Below are 22,754 nucleotides of genomic sequence, written 5' to 3'. Positions count from 1 at the left end.
TATGACTTTTCTTTAGTTTCTGGACTCTGTTCAGTATTCATGAAAAAACATCAGACAGCTTATGAACAGAGAGCCCACTTCCACTAGAAATGGCAAGAGAGTAGTCTGAATCCCACCAGAACCAGGGGAAGAAGATCCAGCACTGCATGCAACCAGTATTCCAGAGCAGCTCAAGCTGTGTTGCCTTCCAGCAGCCTCATCATCCTGGCAGCACTGGCCTGCTGTAGGATGGGAATCTTTGTTCAGGCTGTTCATGCCATACAGCAGCCTGAAAAATGAACACAGCCTTCTTTGGAATGGCTTATTAAAAGGGAAATGGAACAACATCTTTGTCAGTCGGTGCCTGACCTGCACTGAGAGAGTTCCTTCTGATCAGATATGGAGCTTTTAAGGCTGTTTTGCATTTCTCTGATTCCTACCTGGCAGAAAATGGCTAGAGAAAGGGCAAGAGTGTCACTGTGGAGAGCTCTTTATTGATATGGGAGAGGCCTGGTTACCACATAATAGTTTGCAAGAACAGACTTTCCTTTTAACACTTTTTTTCTACTTGGAAATTTATATTTAGTTTTGCAAAGTTAGAGCAAAATAGCTTGGTGTATTGAATTGCAAGAGAGCTATCCTGAGTACATATGTTTACTTTATCTTTTGATACAGAGGAAATTAGCATTAAAAAAATTCTTTACTAAGAATGGATTATGTCAGAATACTAGTTTTGTAGCAAAACAAACAGACAGGAAAATATAAACACGCTAATCCATTCTGTGCAGGCTAAGACCTGAGGTAGTGTACTCTTCATTAACAACTGCTACCTGATGTTACAAACACAATTGTGGAGGATTTAGTACCACATTACAGCTTCGAGTGTGAAACCAGAAAACATCAATGCTACTTTTGGGGATTTTGACCTACTGTTCTGAAAGAGATTAAGCTCTTTTTTTTATATAATAAGTGGCCATATTTTGTTTATCCATAGGTTAATGCAGCACTCTAGCAAACTTCTGCTTCTGTGACCTCTTCAAAACCTTTTTGCAGGCATTTTCTGATTTCCTACTTCTGCTGATTTAGAACCAAGAAAGACAGAAGAGCAGTGAATATCAGCAACATTTCCTTTTTCTGTTACATACTCATGGGTCAGTCCAGAAGGAATTAGCACAGACCAAGATAATTATTTTTGCTCGTGTCCCCTTTCTGCAAGGACAGAATTCCCAAATTCTAATCTTACCCCCAATTTTGATTCACTTTCTGTGCATATAAGGTGTGAGGGGGCTGGAGCCAACATGCAAACAAGTGATATCCATGGGGAATGGGCTGTTTTCAACTCCCCCTGCATGACTGGATTTGAAGGCTAAATTTTTTACCTCTTTTGCAGTAAGTGAAGGGGAAAATCCAGTTGACCAATGTAAGAAATGGAAACAGAGTCAGTGGGGAGGGACTGTGGAAAGGAGGTTGTAAGTAGGATGTATCCCATGTGAGTGGCTTTCAAGGCCCACCTTGTCATCGTTACTGGGAATGCACAGGAGGACAAGCAACACGAGCCCATTCTAGTGATTTACAACCATGGAAAAGGTCTCCTGAGCTGTTTGCCTGTTGTTTCAGCAGCCCATCTTTACCTGACCCAAGGCTGCAGGTGAGGAATTGGTTAAGTAAAAGCTGTTCCTTGTCATCTCTTCCAGGCTAGGATGTGTGGGAAAATCTTAATCCTGACAGACAACAAATCCAGGGTTTGCCACTCCTTAGCTGAAAACAAACTGTTTAGAGAAGACTTAATTCAAGGGCAAATACTATGACAGAAGGAGCAAATCCAAAAGATAAGTATGATATTTAAGACATTACTCAGTTGCAGGAAAAATCCACAACACTCCAAATGTAGGCAGTGCCCACTAAAGGCATTGTTCAGCTAGGATGGAGGTTGGTCCTGGAGCTAATGAAAAAGGATATGATTCATCCCTTACAGAAACAACATTAAATTTTTTTGTCAAATGATAAAAAACTTTAATGTGTGAATTACATCAAAGTGGACACTCCATCAAGAGTATAAAGTCTATTGCTTAGAGAGAGAGAATACTTAGTATGTAATTACAATATCACTGAAGATTACAGTTTATGTGTTTAGGTATGTCAGCTGTCCAGCTGCACTTAAGTATCTTTCAGCATATCCATTACATTTGCATATGATATATGTAAATTAATATGTCCTTAACTCATACCTATTTCTGTGTGCAGAGATGCAGCATGCATGTATATACATGTATACATCCATAGGTATGATATAAGCACATATTCATTCAGAGCATTTTAATATAGTTAAAAAGCACTGTGCCAAAAATGTACACCATCTGTTTTCAATCAAAATAGCCTATTTCAGAGGAAGGGAGTGTTGTCTGGTGATCAGAGCGGGGGAACTAAAGAGTCAGGACTCATGGATTCCATTCCTGAATCTGCCAGGACTTGGCTGCATGGTTTTGACAAGATCTGTGACTCCTGTGTACCCTGGTTTCCCCATTTGCAAAACGGAGCAGTATCTACTCCTAGAATGTTGCCGTGGAAAACCTAATTAGTATACACTTGGAAAAATACAGAGGTTCTTGTTATGTCATCGTGGTATGTTTGAAGAGTGAAATTTAATTGAAAAGTACAGTACAGGATTTGTTTTAGAGACATACATGGCAGCTGAGTGTACAATTACAGTTATTTGTACACACTTAGCTTGCCTAATTTTTGAATGATAGTACCTGTAGTAAAATTAATGGGGGAAAAATGGTGCTCAACACTTTATGAACCCAGCCAGTCCTGTAAAAGTTTTCACACTCTATTGAACAGGGTTTCCACGGTGACAGCTGTACACCAGTGTGTGAAATATGTGCTGTACCTAATTTTCATCCTGAAATAGGAAAATACAAGTGGGTATTGGGATTTTCCAGCAAGTTCCATGCAGAAAAAGCCTAGCTCCACTGAAGACAATTACAATACTCCTATTAACATAATTAGGACAGGATTTCACCCCATCCACTTCCTTAGCTCCAGTGCATTCCTTTCAGGAATAGAGCAGGGATTGAAATGCCCATCCCACGGTGCTTCCTCTTGGGCATGCTGGCACTCTGGCACTGGACATTGTCCTTCCTCTGCTCAGTGGGCAGCACAGGGTTGGAGCCAGGTGGGTTTGTTGGGAGTGTTGTTCACTTGTGCCAAGTGTCACAGCAGGCAGAATGCTGAGGGTGCTCCATGCTCCTCTTCTCCCACCATCCTCACCTGTCAGCTCCCACAGACCTTTGCTTCCCCCATGGTGTGCACATCTGTGGGGGGTTAATGCTGTGCCTTGCCTCTGGAGATAGAGATCAGAAGCACTTTCCGTTGGGATGAGAAACACTATCGAGCAAATTCAACAAATGCAGCAGCTGAGTAGTGCTGGAGAGAAAAAGGAGCAGTGTTTGTATGTCAGGGTTTGCCTCGCTGCCAGTACCCAAAGTGGCAATGAGAGAAATTGTGTGCTGAACGCTGCTTATGTATGCTGCAAACTGAGGCATTCAAGGATGTGGTAAGTATTTGATGTAAATATGTAAATCTTTCAACATCTGCATCTTTGTCACAGAGAAAAATGGGCTGAGCTTGTTTGGTTTGGATGTTTTTGACAGCTGCTGTTGCCCAGGTAGCACCTCATTTCTCAGAAGGGCTGTTGCTTAAGTGCAGCTTCAGATGTACATTTAGGATCTTACCATATACACCCCTAAAATGAGCCAGTTGCTCATCCAAGTGAGCTGGTACAGTGACATACATGATAAAGCAAGAAAAAGACAAGGCAATATGAATCTCACAGCTATTAAGTGGATTTACAGGTTTGTCACTCAAAGAAATACTTCTACCCAAATGAATGAGGACAATGTGCAACATAAGGTTTCATTGGACACATGAAACAGTTGATTCAAACACCAGTTCTGGAGAATTGTATCCCCATGTCTGAGATCTTAAAAGCTTCATCATTCTGTCTGTATCTGTAAACATATCTGATCTTTGGATCCTACCTGCTACATTTTAAAGAAAGGGTGTATTCATATAGTGCCTAGGAAATGCTTTGTAAATCCAGCTTTCAAGCCTCTTTCAAGCTTATGGAGCGTTTCCATCATATATGAGAGTTTCCATCATAGATATGTGCCACCCTCATTTTCATCTGCCTTTAGTCAGAGCATTGAAGATAACAAACTTGCTAACCAGGATAAACTCTTCAGTTCTTGAACTTTTGTAAAATGAGATTCCCCTCTAAAGGAGGTACAATTACCAGCCAAATGAGACAGCAGCTTCTAATTTCAGACTACCAGTGACACAAAGAAGCAAGCAGCCAGGGAGAATGGAGCTGGGAAGGAGGGTAGGGCCTGGTGGGAGTGGACTAAGGATTTAAATTTTGCCTTTTCTTTATGATAGTCTGTACCGGGAGGGGAAGATGAATCTCTCAGGTGCAATACATAAGAGGAGTTAATTCCGTCAATTCATGCAGTAGGCTCATACAAATATCCCAGAGGCTCTTCTTATGCACAGACTTATATTTTGGGAAGAGAGAGGTTTTGCTCTTACGGCCCATTTGTTTTTCTGTCTCTCCACTGTGACTTCTAGCAGGGAGGCATGAAATAAGGGGGCATTGCCAAATGAGTATCAGCCAGTTCTGGGGCCAGGGCCAAGAGGCAGTGATAGGGAGCTCATGAAGAGTGCTGCCTCTTGGCATGCCCCACATGGAAGGCACTGGATTCCTGGGTCTGACCTTGAGCACTCAGGAAGAGAATGAGGAGGCTGAGCCAGGCAGCCCAGCTCCCTGCAGAGGCCACAGCCCTGGTGCAGAGCAGGGCCTGCTGTAGGGTAGCAGTCACTTCCACAAACAGAGCCTGGCACAGCCTGCCTTGGAAGGCCTGCTGGCTTGCCTTGTTTTTGAGGACACTTGTCTGACCCAAATAACAAGGATTTTGCACTTTGCCAAATGCACTGGACATGTCAACAAATGCATAAAAGTGTTTGGTGTACCACCAGACTGAAAAAATATTTAGAATCTGAAAGACAATAAACTGCAGATTTTTTTTCTCCTGTCATGCCAAAGAGTATGACTTTTAAATTATGTATCACTTCCTAAACACAAAAATTGTTCTGCAGTCTGTTGACAATGGTGTTCTAAGGAATTTATAACTGAAAAAACCCTTTATTTTGTTTTGTAATATCTTTTCACTATATTCAGGGATTATTCCTGACAGTGCCAAAAAGAGCCTTCTGACTTCAGTTCATGCAGACTTCTCCTCAGAGGAGGAAAAGTGACAAGAATAACTTCCTTAAATTCTTTATTCACATAAGATAGATGAAGTTTGTCAATGACTTTTTGACTGTGGAATTCTGCAGGTGTTCCAAGCTGTAAGGCAGCATTACCAGCACATGAGTTGAGATGGATCATAGAATGGGAGATTCTCTTTAATGTTTTACATATAAATCCTCCTCATTGCCATTCTTAGGTGGATGCTACACAGTGCAATGGTCTGGCATAGCCAACAGCTGTTGCGTCATTGTTTGGAACATGAGATCATCACAATGCCCCACAATACTTTCTTCTCAGGGATTGAATTGAGCAAGTATACATTGATCTTTTTTCCCAGTTTCTGCTGCTTTCTGTGTCAGGCTCTTTCTTTGCACAAGAAGTGCAAAAGCAGGCCTTGAAGTGAGCTACAGCAAGAAGTAGCGTTTGTGATTTGAGTCTCATGTGGGAATCAATATCCTGCTCCTGCTTTTGTTTTCTATCCATTCCTCAGTGTCTGGACTGTGGCAAAATACAGCTCAGGTGAGACAGAGTAGGACAGGGGCTTCTCTATGTCAGACATGAAACTTCTGCTGTTATTACAAAGAAAATGGAACAATCTGCAATGAGAGTGCCGGCACACTCCAAACCACAGCCCTCCTAGACTTCTTCCAAGTCTGATGGGGATCCAGATGCAAAGGAACTTTTCCAAAAAAACAGACCTTGGCTCTCAGTGCTTCATGCTGCAGAGAATTATGCACTTTCTGAAATTTTTTCTTTGAGAACATTTGTTTTCCCGATGGTGTTACTTCATGGACTGTATTTACTTTTTCCATTTAGTTCATAGTTACCAGTGTGTCTATTTTCATAGTCATGCTCTAGAAACAGAAGTTCCTTTCCCTCGCTCCACTAATCCTTGTAACCCTCACCAAAGGTAGGGGCAGAAGCCAAAGCTTAACACCTAATTTGGATAATGATTCCTGCCCACCATGTCCCTCCTCCCACATCACTCTCCCAGTTATTACATTACTTATACAGAGTGAAGTGCTAACGGGTGCTTGCTAAATGCTTTGAAGCCAAGTAAGAAAACAGAACGTTTGGCGCCAGTAACGGAACACAAAACCTTTTACCTTCGCCCATGGGTTTGAATCTAACCCAGCTCAGTCACAGCCCAAGTTGTTAACATGTCAGGGTCATGTGGCAGCCTGAAATAGTTCAAGTTCTTAGTCCATGTTATCAGGTTTGGGACACAGAACCCTGGACTCCATGCGTGGTCTTGAATGTAATCCAGCTCTGTTCTTAGTGTCAGGGTAACGTGGTTGGCTGGCTAGAAACAGTCTGTGCTTGCAGCCCATTTTCCATCAGAAAAGCTTCCCCATCAAAGAAACAGTCAGGACAAGTAGTTGCCCCATCACAGTGGCCATCCCGGTGGCAGGGAATGGTGGAGGCTTGGTGTACTTTAAGAAGACAGTTCCATCTTTTAGAGGCACAGGAATTATACTTTGTGCAGCACCCCTGGGGTTTGTAAGGAGATTGGGACACCTGAACAGCACTTCCAGCAGATCCTGGCCTTTGAAAACTGTGCCCATTAAATGCTTTTTCTGTGACAAGTAATAGGAGGAATTTTTTTAAGACCCTCATCATCTCTAAAGAAGCTGACTTCCAGAGTCTGTTAGAGTTGTTACCCAACAAGCTGCTGTGTCCATCTATGGCTAATGCTGCTGTGCCCTTTGGACAAGGTTGCTCTGGAGTGTCTTTGCATCTGGATTGCTGGGATCTCCTGCAGAAATGTAGAGATTCAGATGTCTAAACACAGAGGAGTCCCAGGACAGAGCAGAGAGGCAAGCCCAGTCCTCCACAGTGCTTTGGGCTCATCAAGATAGTCTGGGAGCCCCTTGGCCCAAACAGTACCAGTGCTGAGGATGCTCAAAGTCTCACAAAATGGGCTTCAAACCAATGTGAAACATATCTCAAGCTTGGCTTTCAGAGTATTAGATTCACTTTATTTTGTGGTTCCAGCAAGAACTATCTGTCAATAATAGATCTTTCTAGTCTAAGAATGTTCCAGTTATATGTCAGCTTTACACAGCTTTTCTTTTTCATACCCATCTACTCTGCCAATATGGCACAGGTTTGTCCAAAGAGTTTTATTGGAGAAAGAGTTCATACCATTGTCTGGAGCCAGAGCCAAAGCAGTGCAAGGGAAGGAAAGGTTAATCTGACCTGCATTTTAACAGCCTTGGATGATGTCTTTCAAGGAGCAGCTACGTAAAGATGTTCCTGAATTTCCTGCCTCATACATTAAGAGGCCTTGTACCTTACAGACCAATTCTCAGTCTCCTGTAGATTCTGTGGTATTCCCATGAAATGTCTCTTTTCATGATGAGAGTGCCCTAGTGAAGGCTTTATTTTGACCAGCTTTGCCACAGCTTGCTGTCTGTGAATGCACAGTCCAGTCTGGTTGAAATTGTCTGCTGGATTAAAAATGGACATCCAAACAAGGCACCTGGTCTGATTTCCCTTGGTCCCTTTACAGTAGACACTAAACCCAGAATGGGGCTGTAGTATTTTACTTCAAAAGGACAGAACTTGGTTTCAGCTTCATGCCCCATATAATGTATGTAGAGCAGCTCAGGAGCAACTCCAATTAAACTAAATGTTTCCTCTAGCTAATGATCCATTCACAACAGTAATTCATTAGTATTAACATTTAGAATTTATTTCCAGGACCCATGGTTTAAGTATGATTAATCTTCAGCATGATTAAAATAATTGCTTGTAACATTTTAACTGACTTTGCCAGGTGACAAGAAATTTGTGAATGTCCAATTCCCATCAGAGTGTCAAAATGCACTCACTTACTGTTTCTACAAGTCCAAAACAATCTTAAATAATAAATGGAAAATGTCAGCACTAACATATATCAACACAGAAATTATCTTTAACAATGTCATTAGTTATGCCTTTAAACTTTTTCAGATCTGGAAGCAGGGCTATTTATCACATGTGGAGTCCACATTTGCAAGATCTCTCAATATTAGAACCCTAGAAAGTAGTTTCTCTGCTGCACTTGAGGTTATGACTCTGAGAGCTCAATCTTCCTTTATTTTGCAAACTCTTTGGCCTTTATATGTTCATTTCCACCTCTCCTTGTGCACTGCATCCCTGAGCAAGTCATTATTGAAGTCTCCCAAAGCAGGATGTTCACATGGGAATGATTTGAAAACCATATTTAGAGCATATTATCCTAATTCTTTATCAGCTTTCATGGGCAAGAGCTTGAGACATTTTTCTGTACTAGTTCTTTGAAAGCACAAATCTTGATAGTCCTTAATTCTTACTATCTTTGGTGCAATTGTAGCCTTCAACTCTAATGCTATCAATGAAGTGAGATTTTCCTTCCACCCTCTTGAGCTTCACAGACGATAAAATCCCAGTCCTTTTGTATGTTAAACCCTTGTACTGTTGCATTCTGCAGGACCGGGGGCAGAGGATCTAGGATTGTGGATTCTCTGTGGTCACCTCTGACTTCTCTTATGAGTCGACATAATCCACAGTGTCTGCTGCTCTGTCTTGGGCAGAACTTTGATCAGCACACTTGCAGAGATAGCTGAATTTTGGTTGACATCTTGCTGGTCTCTGCTGGACTTTCAAAACAGTGTATGAGTCAGAAACTATTCCCTCTGAGGCAAGCCTTACAGGTTTGGGAGCTGTAAAAGAATCCTGTCATTTTTAAAGTATAGACTTTGTCTTTCATTCTCTCTTCCCCTCCAGACACTCTCTCTGTTTTTTTTTAATTCCGTCCCAAACCTTCTTTGTTTATATCCCACATTTTGTAAATTTCTTTCTTCTCCTTCATCTAGCTGCTCTTTCATTCCACACCATTTCTCTGGACAAGGCGAGCAAGATCTGGAAAGAATCAGACATTTACACTGATAATGTTCCAGCCGGATTAGCAAATGTTTGGAAAAGACCTCATGCTTTGGGCACCAACTTCTGTCTGATTGGGGTAAAACACTTAAATGACTGGGGTTATTGCTGGATAGAGGCTTTTTTCCTTTATGGTATCTGGTGCTAGTTATTATCAAAGACAGATTGTTGGACTATGTGGACTGACACTAGGCTAGTCCAGTCTGGCAATTCTCATCCCCTATGTGAATGTGAATCCAGACACATTTCAGTCTAGGATGGGTGTTCTTTTTGATGCATACAGGATAAATAATGAGGTATACTCAGTAAAATTAATAGGCTGCAAGCATGAACTGATGATCTCTGTATTCATTGCTCTGTATGCTTGCTGAACTGAATCCCCAGTTCCACTGGAAAAGAACGAGCCACAGAGCTTTCCACATGCTTTAAAATACATGTAATCACAAGCAGCAAAGACAGCAGAATGCTTCAGTCATCTGGGTTGAGACACAAGGCAGGGTTAAATTTAAAGCCCAGACAATACACTTGCAGCTAACTTTTTGACCTCATTCTATATGTGGGCTTTCTCCATTGCAGAATCCATGTCATGAGGCTGAGAATGCCAATAGACTTTTTAGATGGGGAGTTGATCCCTTAGGCACTTATCTAGCTGAACTGGAATAATTGCTTCCTTTCCTCTTGTATTGCTTCAAGGCATTTTTATATGTTGTATCGTAGTGTTTCTGTTGACCAGAGCAGGAAGCCATACAGCAAGTTGCAGCCAGATTTCAGGGACTAAGCTGATTAACTCTGGTGAAGCTCTAATGCAAATCCCATCCCATTTAATTCCTCAGCTCGCCTCCACACTGCGTGGTATTCCATCCACAGACACAGCCCCACATTGCCAAGTGACACAACACCACCAGCAGCCTCACATAAATCTCACAGAGCTTGGGGCTGCCAGTCACACTGCACAGTTTTGAGGTGAAATTTCCGTCTTAGCACAAGGGCCAAACAAATGGCACGCGGTGTTCAAGTCACTCGGAGCTTTGCAGAGCAAAAAGGGTTCATGTTTTGCAAAAGGGAACTTAGTGTGAGTGGTTTCTTGGTCTGCTGAAGTGTGAAAACTTATTGTATTGACTAGATAATGAATTAATAAGTGTTGTAGTATCAAATTGTGTGTTTGTTTATGTTTATAGGTACACACAGCTACAGAAGTGTGCTCCAATATAAAAAGTGGTCTGATGATACTGGTCTGAATAAAGTCAAACTGCTAGAGAAATAAAAATCATGGGATTTCTACTGTTTCCAGGGATGATAATCCTTTTCCTGCAAAGACCTAAGATGGCAGTTAGCTGCTGACACAGTAAGGAGGAAAACATGACAGAAAAAAACCCCTTCTGCTGACATCTCTGCATCCACATCAATATAAATTAAATGAGAGTTTAGATTCAGACTGTTAAAAGGTTGTTAGGCCCATGTTTAATAGAAAGACTGATGTTATAGTCTGATTTTGACAAGGGTCAGGTTAATACCAGCCAGCTGAATTCCACAACCATTGGCACACCTCTGGGAGCTGCATATTCACAGACAGAGACAATTTGACCTCATCCAATTTATACATTTGATCTAATGCAGTGGAGGCCATCTAAAAATAGAGTTCTGGAGGGGAGGATGGATAATGCTACTGAGCCACAGACCAACAAAAGCAGCTCTCCTTCTTCCAGTCTCTTTTCTCTCTCTGTATGAAACTTCAGCTCAAACTTTCTTACAGTAAAAAAATTGCTTTTATCACAGATCCCTTCAGAATAGATAACTTCACTCTTAATAAGTCCAAAAGAAAATTTGTCAGTCCTTCATGAATTACCAGATGTTGAGAAAATGATGGTGTGTCATTTCCCTGAACAAACATTCTTGGCATTTATGCATTTCCTCCCATATCTCTTTAAAAAATGATTGTGTGTAAATTTAGTGCTGACAAAACTGAGAGCCTGGGAGAAAATGGATTGCTCAGTCATTTGGTAATTTTACTTGGTCAAGGCATGGAATTTTTGTTTTCTGGAAAATTTGACACTGAAATATTACTGTTCATTCCGAGTCAGAATCTTAAAGCATAAGTATTACCACTAAGCAGAAAATCCAAAATGGCATTTAGACACCCCTTTATTTGAAAATTTCAGGGTGTAGTGTTTCTTTCACAATATTTTTAGTTTTCATCACATGATGTGACCACTGAGGGAACTTGCTTTTAGATCAAGTGCCACTCCTATGTACTGGGCTAGGAAAGTTCAGATGGTTCGTTGAGTACTAAAGAGAATCCAGCACTTTAGTATTGAAAATGTGTGTTTTCTAAAAAAGGTCTTAAAATTCATTTATTCACAATAATATGCAATCCTTCAGTTATATGCTAAGGTGCCAGTGATAATGAGTCATTTACACTAGCATGGCTATTGAAATTAAATAATTTTAAAACCCCTTATTTTTAATATAAATTTTTTTAAATGTCAAAACACACTTCCTTTACTGCATTTCCCTAAAAATCCTAAGTGTAATCAATTGAACTTCCCATGTAACAATATAGTGGCTCAGAAAATACTTTTGCAATTAGAAAAAGTTACTAGAAATATCTGTTTTAATAAAAAGATCAGGTAGTTGTTATCCCTGTATTTCTAGAATTCTGTCTCTGTCCAAACAGACGGATGGTGGTTATGAAGGTTTATGTGTTTGGTGTTTCCATTCATATAATTCCCACACAGTTATCTGCAAGATTACTTCTCCCAGTATTGGTATTTTATTGATCATTTCCACAGTGAGATGAAACAATTAAAAAGAATTAATTTACATGGATGATGGACTTCAGTAAATTAAACCTCAGTTGTCTCATTCCATTCCTCATGTATAGAACAGAGATATTGAAACATTGTCTATGAAATGAAAAATATAAAAGTGATTCACCTGTATGGCAAAATGATTGAACAAAATAGCTCCCTGGGCACCAATGTACTGTTACCCTCCTTTGGAATGTCACTCATTTTCCTCTCTGGGTTGTGAGCCTGATTTGAAGGGGGGACAGAGCAGCAAAACCTGTGCAGCTCTGCTGATTCAGTAATGTGCTGGCAAAACCATCAGTTGTAAAGAGAATTACTCTGTCTTCACTGAAGGAGGCAAAACACAGTGGCAGAAAGGAAGCAGAGCCAGGAGGGCACCTGATAGGCATGGCTGTTTTTGATGTGTGGGGGAATTTCTCTGCCATGTGATTTTGCATGCTGCATAACTTTAAAAAGTCAAATGTCAGAGAGAGCCCTAGCTCATGAATCCGCAACTGCCTCTAGTAAGTATTGTCGTAGAAGAAACGTGAAAGTTAATGGGCCACATTTTTTCCTCTGTTAAAAGTCACTACACTGGGGTTTCCACTGGTAAAACCAAGGCTACTCCATCTTTGCCAATATTTAAAATGTTCTCATATATTTATGGTGTCGATTTGGATTTATTTTCATTTATGAATTTTATTTGAAAGAATACATTTGAGTAGAGCGTTTATCCTTCATCTGAAGCTGAATCAGCAGTGCTGGTGTGCTGATTCCATCTCAGAAATCCTTCATGCCATTGTAGAATGAGTGCCCTGCACTCATGCAATGGATGTGCTTGATGTGGGTCAATGGTTGGCAGGGGAGCGCGGCCATCCAGGCGCTGTCCTGATGCCATGTGCCACGTTTGGCAAGGAACTTACCACCTTTGGTGTACCATTTGTGCATCTTTGAAATAGGATTTTTTATCTTGTGTAAGGGTATAATGGTGTGTGGATGAGAGAGAATGTAACCAAACAAACTTGCAGAAGCCTCTGTCCTCTAAGGCTGTACTTCACATCCTGAACTCAGCAGTTGAACTGAGTCCAGCCAAAAGCACTGCTGAAATGCCACGTTCACGTCTCTTCCTGCTCTGCACTTAAGACATCTTTTTTCTTCCATCCTCTTCCCATTCAGGCCTTTCTTCCTGTGAGGTACCTGCTGGCAAACTCCCTTCATCTGTATGTTTAATTTTCCTACAATTCTTCGTTTGCCCACTGCAGTTTCCCAGGCACTTGCACAGTGGCCCTTACCGTGAGCCTAAAGCGCTGCTGCCCTCTCCTGTTCGCTCTTGACCCGAAGGATCTGCTTCCAGGCAAGGGGTGCAGGATGTCTTTGTGACCACCTCGAGCCAGGGGAAAAGGTCCACAGTTTAACTTTTAAACTTAGCTTTTATCAGTCTTTTACAGCTGTATGGATAGCACACCATTGAAATGTTCTTGAGAATTCTATTCCTTGCAAATTCTATTCCTTGAAAATTTTCCCTTCCTAACATTCCTTTTCTCTCCTATTTCCCATCCCCCTCCCTTATATTCTTTATTCACAATTGATTTTATTTTTTTTTTAATCCACCTGCTCTTTAATAATCTCTTCTTCCCCCTGAGCACTTTCTAAACACACTCCTCTTCTAGACCCAGTTAAAATAATGCAGGTTCTAATTGCAACAAACAGTTCATTAAAAATCAGAGGAGACAGTCAAAGCCTGGTTCCGTTATTTGGTCCCTGAGATAAGAGTTTGACACAATAATTGTGCCAGCTCAGACAGCTCCCTAGAAGATCCCATCAGGGAGCTAAACCTCTCTTCAGGAGAAAGGGCAAACATATGACAGCACTGAGGTCTAAAGAGACAAAATAATAATAATAATTTAGTTTTTCTATTGTTCTTGTTACCACCCCTCCTGCTCAATAACTTAAAATATTCACACAGCTCCTTTTAGGAACAATGCCTTTAACACTCATTCGAGCCATTATTGAATGCATGTATAGTTCTCTCATTCTGAAACCAGATTTTCCAAACCATGGCTGTGGGGGAATTTCAAAAGGACCACTGCAGGGCTAGGGGAAAAAAAAAATCTTATTGTTAATGTAATTGTTTAAATTATGATCGATTTAATATCAAAGGAAAACATAATTTTATTTCTATTGTTCTTTTTTTATAAGTTTTATGCTGACAGTATTTCATTTTTCCCATGGTAAGGGCAATTGAGAAGTGTCTGTAAATACCGACTGCAAGCAGTTATACTAAATGCTGGCTTTTAAATGCTGGCTGCAACTCAGTCCCTCCACTAGCAGGGAGAGTTCTGTGCACTCCTCCTGTCATTACAGCCAATTCTCTCTCCTCTGCCCTGGAGGAGGCTGAACTGCTCCTGCCATGGAAAGGTAATTAGCTATTTCCTGCCTAGGGACAGCTGAATGGAGGGATGAGCTCAAAAGCCTTAAATATGCTCAGCACCAAGCACTGCTCTTCTACTCCTGGAGCATCCACAGCTCTCAGAGCTGCTGGATGAATCCTTCTCAGGGTCTGTTTGTCACTGTCACTGCCCCTCTGGCACTCAGTGTGCCTAGGGACCGGCTCTCCAGGCAGGCTCCTGGTGTCCTCAGCTGGGGAACTCAGTGCTGCCAGGTGCTGAACATCTCTGCACAAGAGCTGAGGGGTGTCAACTCACTGGGCTGAGAGTGTGGGCTCTTTGCAAACATTGGATGTGCCCTGACGCCTGTGCTCACATCTCACCCTGGGTTGGCTGTTGTCTCTCACCCAGCTCTTTTGAGGAATACAGTCCTCCATGTATTGTTCCACCCCAATAGCTAAGGGATTTTATTCCTTTAAAACTAATGTGCATTTTGATAAAATTTCTTCAGAATATCCCTGTTTCCTTTTCCTCTCTATTCACAAGTCCCCCCAGAATCCCACACACTTCTGCCTGCTTAACAAAGAGCTCAGATTTGCTTCCTGAGCTATGCACAGACACATCTTAAAGTGTCTTGCCAACTCATCTTTCATTCACCTGGAAGCCATATAACAAGGCAGACTGCCTTGAGTACTCACTGTCATCTGTCAGCTCTCAAGGTGCTCATCAGGCTCACAGCACCCACGTCATTTGCAATCTTCATTCGAGGCACGCCTGCAGGTCCTGTGATGTGCTGCGATGGAAAACTTTCTGCTTACATCTGGAATCATTGTTCTTGACGTCTCAGATGGGGGTGAGGGGAAACCTTTATAAGGGAAAGAGGACAATGAAGCAAGATGTTAAGGCAGCTAGTTGGTCAATGAGTCACAGCTACTAAAAATTTGGCAGCAGCCACAAAGCAACTAAATGTAACCAGCTCTAAAAGGCCCACGGGATGTCTCTTGCTCATGCACTTACACATGCAAACACACAGGGTTTAGACAAGCAATTCCCTGCTCCTCATGCTCTTGGGATGAACTTGTAAGCAACTTGGGCATAGGGTTTAATTTCTACAGGAAGTATTTATTTTGCTTTACTTCACTGATTTTCTAACCTCCATCACTCTGACAGAGGTTTCTGGTGGTGTCTCGGGGTCTGACTTTCAGCCTGCTGAACCCAGTGTGAGTCTCTCCTTGATGTTCAGTGCAGAGACCACAGATCAAGCCCTTAGCAATCAGCTTGGGCCACATGTCCTGATGACTAAGAAGGTAGACAGTGTAGAACAACAGCGGAGGAGGCAAAAGAAGGGACTGACTGACTGACTGATGCTGTATTTTGGCTGCTAATGTTGATTGTGGCCTCTGAAGGGTTTATCATACAGTTACTGCTGACATGGCAATGGCTTTGTAGAGAAGGTAACAACTTGAACTCCCAGAGAAAGGAGACCAGAGAGACAACAGGGTGTGGAAAAAGAAGGGTCAGGAAGACCAAAGTTGAGCAGTTGTGAAGAGAGGTGAAAAGGGATGTGAGGAAACTGCAAAGGAAAAAAATTACTTGAAACAGAAAGCAGGTTTTCACACCTACTCCCATGGGTAAAATGCCAAAGCCAGCAACTAACAATAACAATAATATACTAAAAAAAAGAGCATACAACACAACCCATAAGTTAAAAAAAAGACTTCTAAAAATTCTTGAAGTGTAATAATGATAGAGTATTGGTAGACAACTGTATCCAGAGAAAAAAATGTTTTTATGAGCCCCAGATCACCTAGTCAAACTGGGAGGTGCCCACTTGTGCCAGCTGTGAATTTGATCTCTGATTTTTGTAATATTTCAGATTCAGATCTTTTGAAGGCTGTTTTAGAGAGGAAGTTCTTCAGTCCCCTTTCTGCAAAACAAGAAGGTATAATCAAGGAATTATTTATTTCAAAACTGGATGAATAATACACTATCAAATTCAAGTGTTCTTTATTGTGAGCCTGAAAAGCTTTGGTTCAAAATGTCTTACAGGTTGGAGAACAGGTTTTAAAAGCCTAAGTCTATTCCAATACCATCCTGAATGGTTTTCTGGGAAGGAAAGATTATATATTACCCTTGGTTCCTCTCCAAGATTTGTATGTCTTACATGAATACTCCTCTGTCTCCTTCTGTAGTGACATATCTGAGATCAATTATGCCAACAGTAAAGTCTGGAATTTTTATAGTCCAGCTCTTTACGAGCCTTTTCATAGAAAAACTTATGAAGACCGAGGCATAGGAAAAGTCCAATAATCCTGGCCTGCTATCTTCATCATCTCCAGCCCTCTGTCTTTTCCTCTTTACCCTGTCCAAGTGAAAACCCTGGCTCACACAATACACATAGTGCATTGAGGTGATTTAAATCGCCATCTGTATGTTTGTCTGAGGCCTCTGTGAATGGGCAGCCTCATTAGTGCTTGTGTCATGGATGGATGGGCCAACACAAATTCTGTTTGTGTAAGATAAATTTTCCTCTCCTGGCTTTATCTCTTTTGTTCATTCCTTTTGCACTCTCTCATTTTTCTTTTCTTTCTTCTTGGGAGTTTATTCCTGCTAGAACTCACTTTCTTTATTTCTGAGATTGGATCCTGATGCCTTTACTTTCCATTTTTCTCTTCACATGCTTAGGAGAAATCTATCTGAAAAGAAATACATTTTTAACCTGATTGTGGCTCTTCCTATAGGAGTGATATTACTGACATTAGTGGGACTAATTGGAGAAAATAATGTTATTCAGGACAAGGGGGTACCAGGAGCAGTTCCTTAGTAATAATTTTTTAAGGACCTGGAAGTTTTGAAGGCTGCCCTTAGGTTTATTTACTTTTTGCAATGATAAGAAGAAGTGAATCTGTATTATTTGTCAATAATTAATATCTACTTTGTGTCATCTCCCAAAACAATGAAGGAAGGCTTAAGAATTATAAGCAAAATGTGTTCATTGGATTGATGTGCTTACATTTGGCTCTAGATTTTGAAAAACATGTTTATGGGGAGGATGCTGAATGTCATGCTCAGCAGCACTTGACTGCTCAAATGCTCCTGCTGAGTGAACTAAGTATTTAATAAATTCCAAGGAGCAGTGTTGTGCTTCACTGGCTGGGAAATTGGGAAGTGGAGAGGCAATTGTATTAGTCAATATGAAGGGAGGTCACTTTCAGGGTTTTAAATCAAGGCTTAGAGAAAGCAAATATTAATTCAGACAAGCTGTGGCTCAACCACAGGTGGGGTTTTGTCCCTGTAAGGAAATCACAAGAATGATATGTTGGATATCCAACATAATGTTGAATTTTCCATATAGTTTCTGCTGCATTTAGCTCACTGCCTATCCCCAATGCTGTCTGCAACCTGAGTGCCCTGCTGGATCCTTCCTGGTTTATTCCTCAACATTAGGATTAGCTTCACTAGGAATTATGAATGTGGGTGAGGACATTAAAGAGATACATGAGTGATGGTTGAAAATCACCAAGAGTCAAACTATTAGTCACTCCTAAGTACTTTTGGAAGCCATCTGCAGAAATTGAGATAACAGAATGCAGTTTTCTCTTTTATCAAAGAGCATGTTCAGGAAGGGTAAGGGCTAAGGAAGGATACATTTGCTTTCAACAATAAGTTATTATCTCTGAGTGAAATACACATGCAGCACACATGTGGAAGGAGGAGCAAGTGTAACAGTCTTTTACTTGGTAAAAAAATGCATATGTAAAACTTAAAAAGGATTCCCCAGACTCACAGAAGGCATTGTACCCTACTGATAGCTTTTTACAACCGAACTTCAGTTCCAGTGTTCAGATTGCTTCAGCACAGCTATGGGAAAATATAACCCTGGTCCTACGAATAGGAAGGAATGTCTATTTTTCATCCTCACATAATTGAAAACTGACTGAAAACAATTGGCAGGAATCTAAATATTCACATTTGGGCAGACACCAAACATGGGAAATTTCAGGCCAAGGGAATTTTTTAGGGAAGATTATGAGGAAGTGCATAAGAATGGAGGGGTTTTTTTCTCTTTTCTTATTCTTCTTTTTTGTTGTTGTTTTCTTTTTTTTAATGGGAATGGTAAATGTTCCATTAGAGGTGACTCAAAGTATAAACTGTCCAACCATTTTTTCCTAGTGCTTGTTCTTAAAATCCTGCATTTATTACTTAGTATAAAAGTAACAGACAGTGTATCTTTAAATAGAAATTACGTTCCTGTCAGCTTACCCAAAGCCCAAATATGGGACAGAGTGTCAGAGAAAAACAGTAACATGAGGGATTCAGGGACTTGACAAGGTTACAGACTCTGCTTCTGCCTGATAAACAACTTAGACTGAGAGTTGTGCTTCCTGAACTTGTACCTCAGGACATAAAAGTGAGGGGGAAGCAACCCCTTTCTTGAGCAACAGCAGAGAGATCTAATGTAGGGTGAAGTGTGGGGTGTCTGGAAAGCATAGGGTAACAAGGTATTAATATCCCATTTATTTTGGTTTACTGCCACCTTGGGCTGAGGTTGATAAAGAGGCACATGGCTTCACTGGCAGAAAGATTTGGCTGTGTGGTGTAAACTATTATAAATATTACATGGTGTAGCTGAGGAGCCTACACTCCAAATGTAATCTAGTATGGCTCAAACACTGAAGAACCACTCCATAAAAATGGCACTTCTCTGTTCTGCACATCTGTTTCTTGCGTGTATTTTAAGAGTCAGAGCTGCTTAAATAACATTTAAATGAGGGTTTTACTGTGGGGTTTTTTTTAAGAAAAAAACATCTGCAGAGCTCTGCAGAGCCCTGTAGAGCCAAGTCTACTTGGAAAGAGAGCTTGCTCTTCTTCAGCATGACTTTTAACAGCAAGCTCATTGTTCTCTCCTTTATTTCTGTGTGTGTGTGCAGTGAAGATGTGATGTCAGGAGGAAATGCCTTGCACTGGTGCAGAACTGGAGAGAAGGACCAAAGTTGCATCTGGGATCCTGCAAGCTGATGTGAGCTGGTTTGGGCACAGTTTATTTCACAGTATTCCCAAAGGAACTTCCTTCCCTACAAAAATCCTGCCATCTTCTGCTGTCAGCAGAGCTGGAGACCAGAGGCCAGCTATGCCCTGCATAGAATTGTCTGTCTGAGCACGTGCTGCTGGCTGGGAGAGCTGGTCTTTCTCCAGTGTCACCCTTATGTTAACAGTACCCTCAGGAAAGCAGCAGCAGCCCAGCTTGGGCAATGCTGGGGTCCCTCTGCAGTGACAAAGGTTAAACTAAAAGCCTCCAAGGAAGGATATCCATGCACCAATGGAGTACCATCAGGGCTCTGGGCTGAACTTTTCCTTGTCAGCAATCCCAGCTGGGCCCACAGCTCTTCTCCCCGACTCTTGGGGAATTCCTTCCTCATTTTCTTCATTCTTTGTTTCTCAGCCTCTGGGACTGGGATGCTTCCTGGCTAGCTCCATCCTTGTTGAGGGCAATCTTGGTGGGAGATAGTCACACCCTTCAGATTCTTGTAGGCAGAGAGCAGCTGTTCCTTTGACTCCCAGTGACCTTCCTTTCCCTTCCCGTCCCTCCTTGTGGCCTGGCTGCTTTTACCACGAGGCTCACACCACCAGCAGCTCCCAATGGTCAGAAAACCCTGACCATCCCATGCCTGGTGGCTCACTGTGCTGAGCCACCACATCTGCTGGAGCCTAGCTCCTTATTACACCCAGATGTACAAGCAGCTGGCCTGCCAAGAGCCTGCTTGGTGCTCTGTGAAACCCTATCACAGAAGGATTAGTGGTGGGAATGCCAGGAGCGGCTTTTGGGAAAGGCATAGGGAGGGAGGGAAGCCTCGGAACGTGTGGTGCATCCTCCTCCTGAGATGGGTCTGCTTCTGGAAACTGTCCTTCTACTCAGGGGTAATTGTAAGCATGGAAGGAGGAAAACAAAGGAAGAGAGGAAGGTTTCCTATGTGTGTAAATCAAAGCTCCACAAATCTGTTCCCTCTCCGTAGTCTCACATCCAGTACCCTTCCCTTTTTGCTTCTTGGTGCTCTGGGCAGCCACTCTGGCTCCACAGCCCTGGGCAGTTCCTTTTCTTCTAGAGCAGCATGAATCTTCTCTCATAGGTCCTGTTTTAAAGTCCACTGTGCTTCCCACCTGTGCATCTTTCTGTGCTTCTTACTTCGCTGAGGAGGGACTCATCCTCCCCAAACCTTCACACTTACTCTACCTGTTACTATAGTGGCAGCTCAACTTAGAATTTCAAAAATGTTAATTGAATTTACAGTGTTAACTACCTGAAGAAAAGATTTAATTGCATTTGTCTGAGAAAAACTGATCAGCATTTTGGCATGAGGCTTAAAAGGCTTTGGGAAGGAATCAAAAGTTGTTTTCTGTTCTCTCCATAAAAGGGTAGTGGCTGTCATTTGTGCAATGCTTTGCACACACATGTAGCCCACATTGTGTGGGTTTCACGGTGAATGAGAATCTGTGAAACAGAATAATTATTTCTGAATTTGCTCTCTAGTGCATCTCTAATAATTCAATCACCAAAGCTGTAGGAAGCTCAGGCCTGGATCCCCATTTTGCTTGCAAATGGACGAGAGCAGAACCCAGAGTTCAGATATGAATGTGACCACTTTTCAGAATATTCCAAATGGGAATCTGAGTTCTGCAGACTAGAAATTACTTCCATGATGGTTAAATCTAAGGCTGTCTAGGGACCATTATCTATGGAAGAGCTTCCTTCTTCAGCAAAATAAACTGTTCCTTTTTACTCAAGGCAAATGATCTGTTAAATCTGTAGGCTGGGTTTTCTGTCTGGTTTCTGGCCACAAGGGGACAGACAGTAACTGTCACATAAAGACAGCACAGTGTCCTTGGTGCATTAAGCACATCAAAGATGCCCAGTGCCTCAGCGTTAACTGTTTCTGAAAAGTCAGAAAAAAAATCTCCTAGGCAGTACAAATCAGATCCAAAAATAGATCTGCTGAATTAGCACAGCAGAGATCAGAGAAATAAAATACATATATATTTCAGATGCAGCACAGGAAAAATTCTATAAGTGTTTATAGTTTAAAAATATAGTTGATGTTAGGAGATTGAAGCAACATGTGAAGTGGCATACAGTGCCTGCCAGAAGCTTTAGCCCTGTAAAACCACTTGGAGGAGAAGGCATGAAGACTTAACAGATCAAGGATAAAAAATGTGATTTTAGGACCTCTTGCCTCATGTTCATAGTGCACTTAATGGGAGCCAGGTACTGCCCTCTGAGCATAAACATTTTTTTTAACATCTTGTAGCTGCATTGCTGCAGCTCTGAGTCATGAGAGCTGATGGACTTGTCCCTCAGCACTGCAGGACCTGTCCCCAACACGCTGCAGGCAAAGAGCTTCACCCAGCCTCAAACACGTCAGCCTAGGGCTCCATCTCCTTCATCACTCAAACTGGGCTGGTTTGACCTCTGAAGGGTTACTCTGTGCAGTCACAACTCTCACTTATTGAGATAGCTGGTTTCAGAGTGATTGAATTAATTTGGGTATTTCCTCATTCTTCCTTCTGAAGCTGATCAAGTAAAGATTTATCTTCAGTGCTTCCTGCATCAGAAATACCCCTATAGACACTTTATTTCATGTTCAGTGACCATTTGTTTATATTTGTTTCATAAAGTACCAGACTCATTCACAGAACTCTTAACTAGCACTGAATTTAGTAATTTTGGATCATTTTTGATAACTATTATCCTAAGAGCGGAATATAATCTGGTGCAGGAACTTGCTTTTATTTAGTCCTTGGGGGGAAAAAAGTGCTTAACCAGGAGATGTCAGCAGTAAACTGAAGGGAATAAAAATTGACCTTTCTTGACAAACTGTTGAGTTTTCATGGCTTTCTCATGTCTTCATCCTGTGAGTAATGTAAGGAATGCTGGAAGCAGAGTGTCTGCAAACTCTGATATTAAAAATAAAAACTTTATTTAGGCCAGTTGCATTTTCCTCTGTCCACTTTTAGTTTGCTCATTCCCCCTCTCTCTCTCTTTCTTATTTACTCATTACAAGAAAGCAAATTCTGGAGATTATTCCCACATGAAACACTTCCCCACATGGGTCTGTCAGTACTGCCAAGTACATCTCACTGCTCTTAAGAGATCCATAAACACTCACTGATACAAGTTTGTCAAGCTTCCCCAGTCTTATTAAAAAATAAGTTTTCGTTTAACTTCTCACAGAAGTTGTTAGACAACTACAAAAGTCAGAAAAGTCCTTCCAGCCGACCAAGGGGGGATTTTTGAGCATCTCCTGCCATCTTGTGGGGTTGAGGAGAACATTCACTTTGCTTGTTACTGATCTGAGATGTCAAAGCTGTCCCTTTGGCCCCCAATGACTAGGA

Source organism: Zonotrichia albicollis, chromosome 3 (genome assembly GCF_047830755.1).
Source record: "Zonotrichia albicollis isolate bZonAlb1 chromosome 3, bZonAlb1.hap1, whole genome shotgun sequence".
Classification (NCBI taxonomy): Eukaryota; Metazoa; Chordata; class Aves; order Passeriformes; family Passerellidae; genus Zonotrichia; species Zonotrichia albicollis.
The sequence above is the reverse complement of the archived record's forward strand: the minus strand, read 5'-3'. Positions refer to the sequence as shown.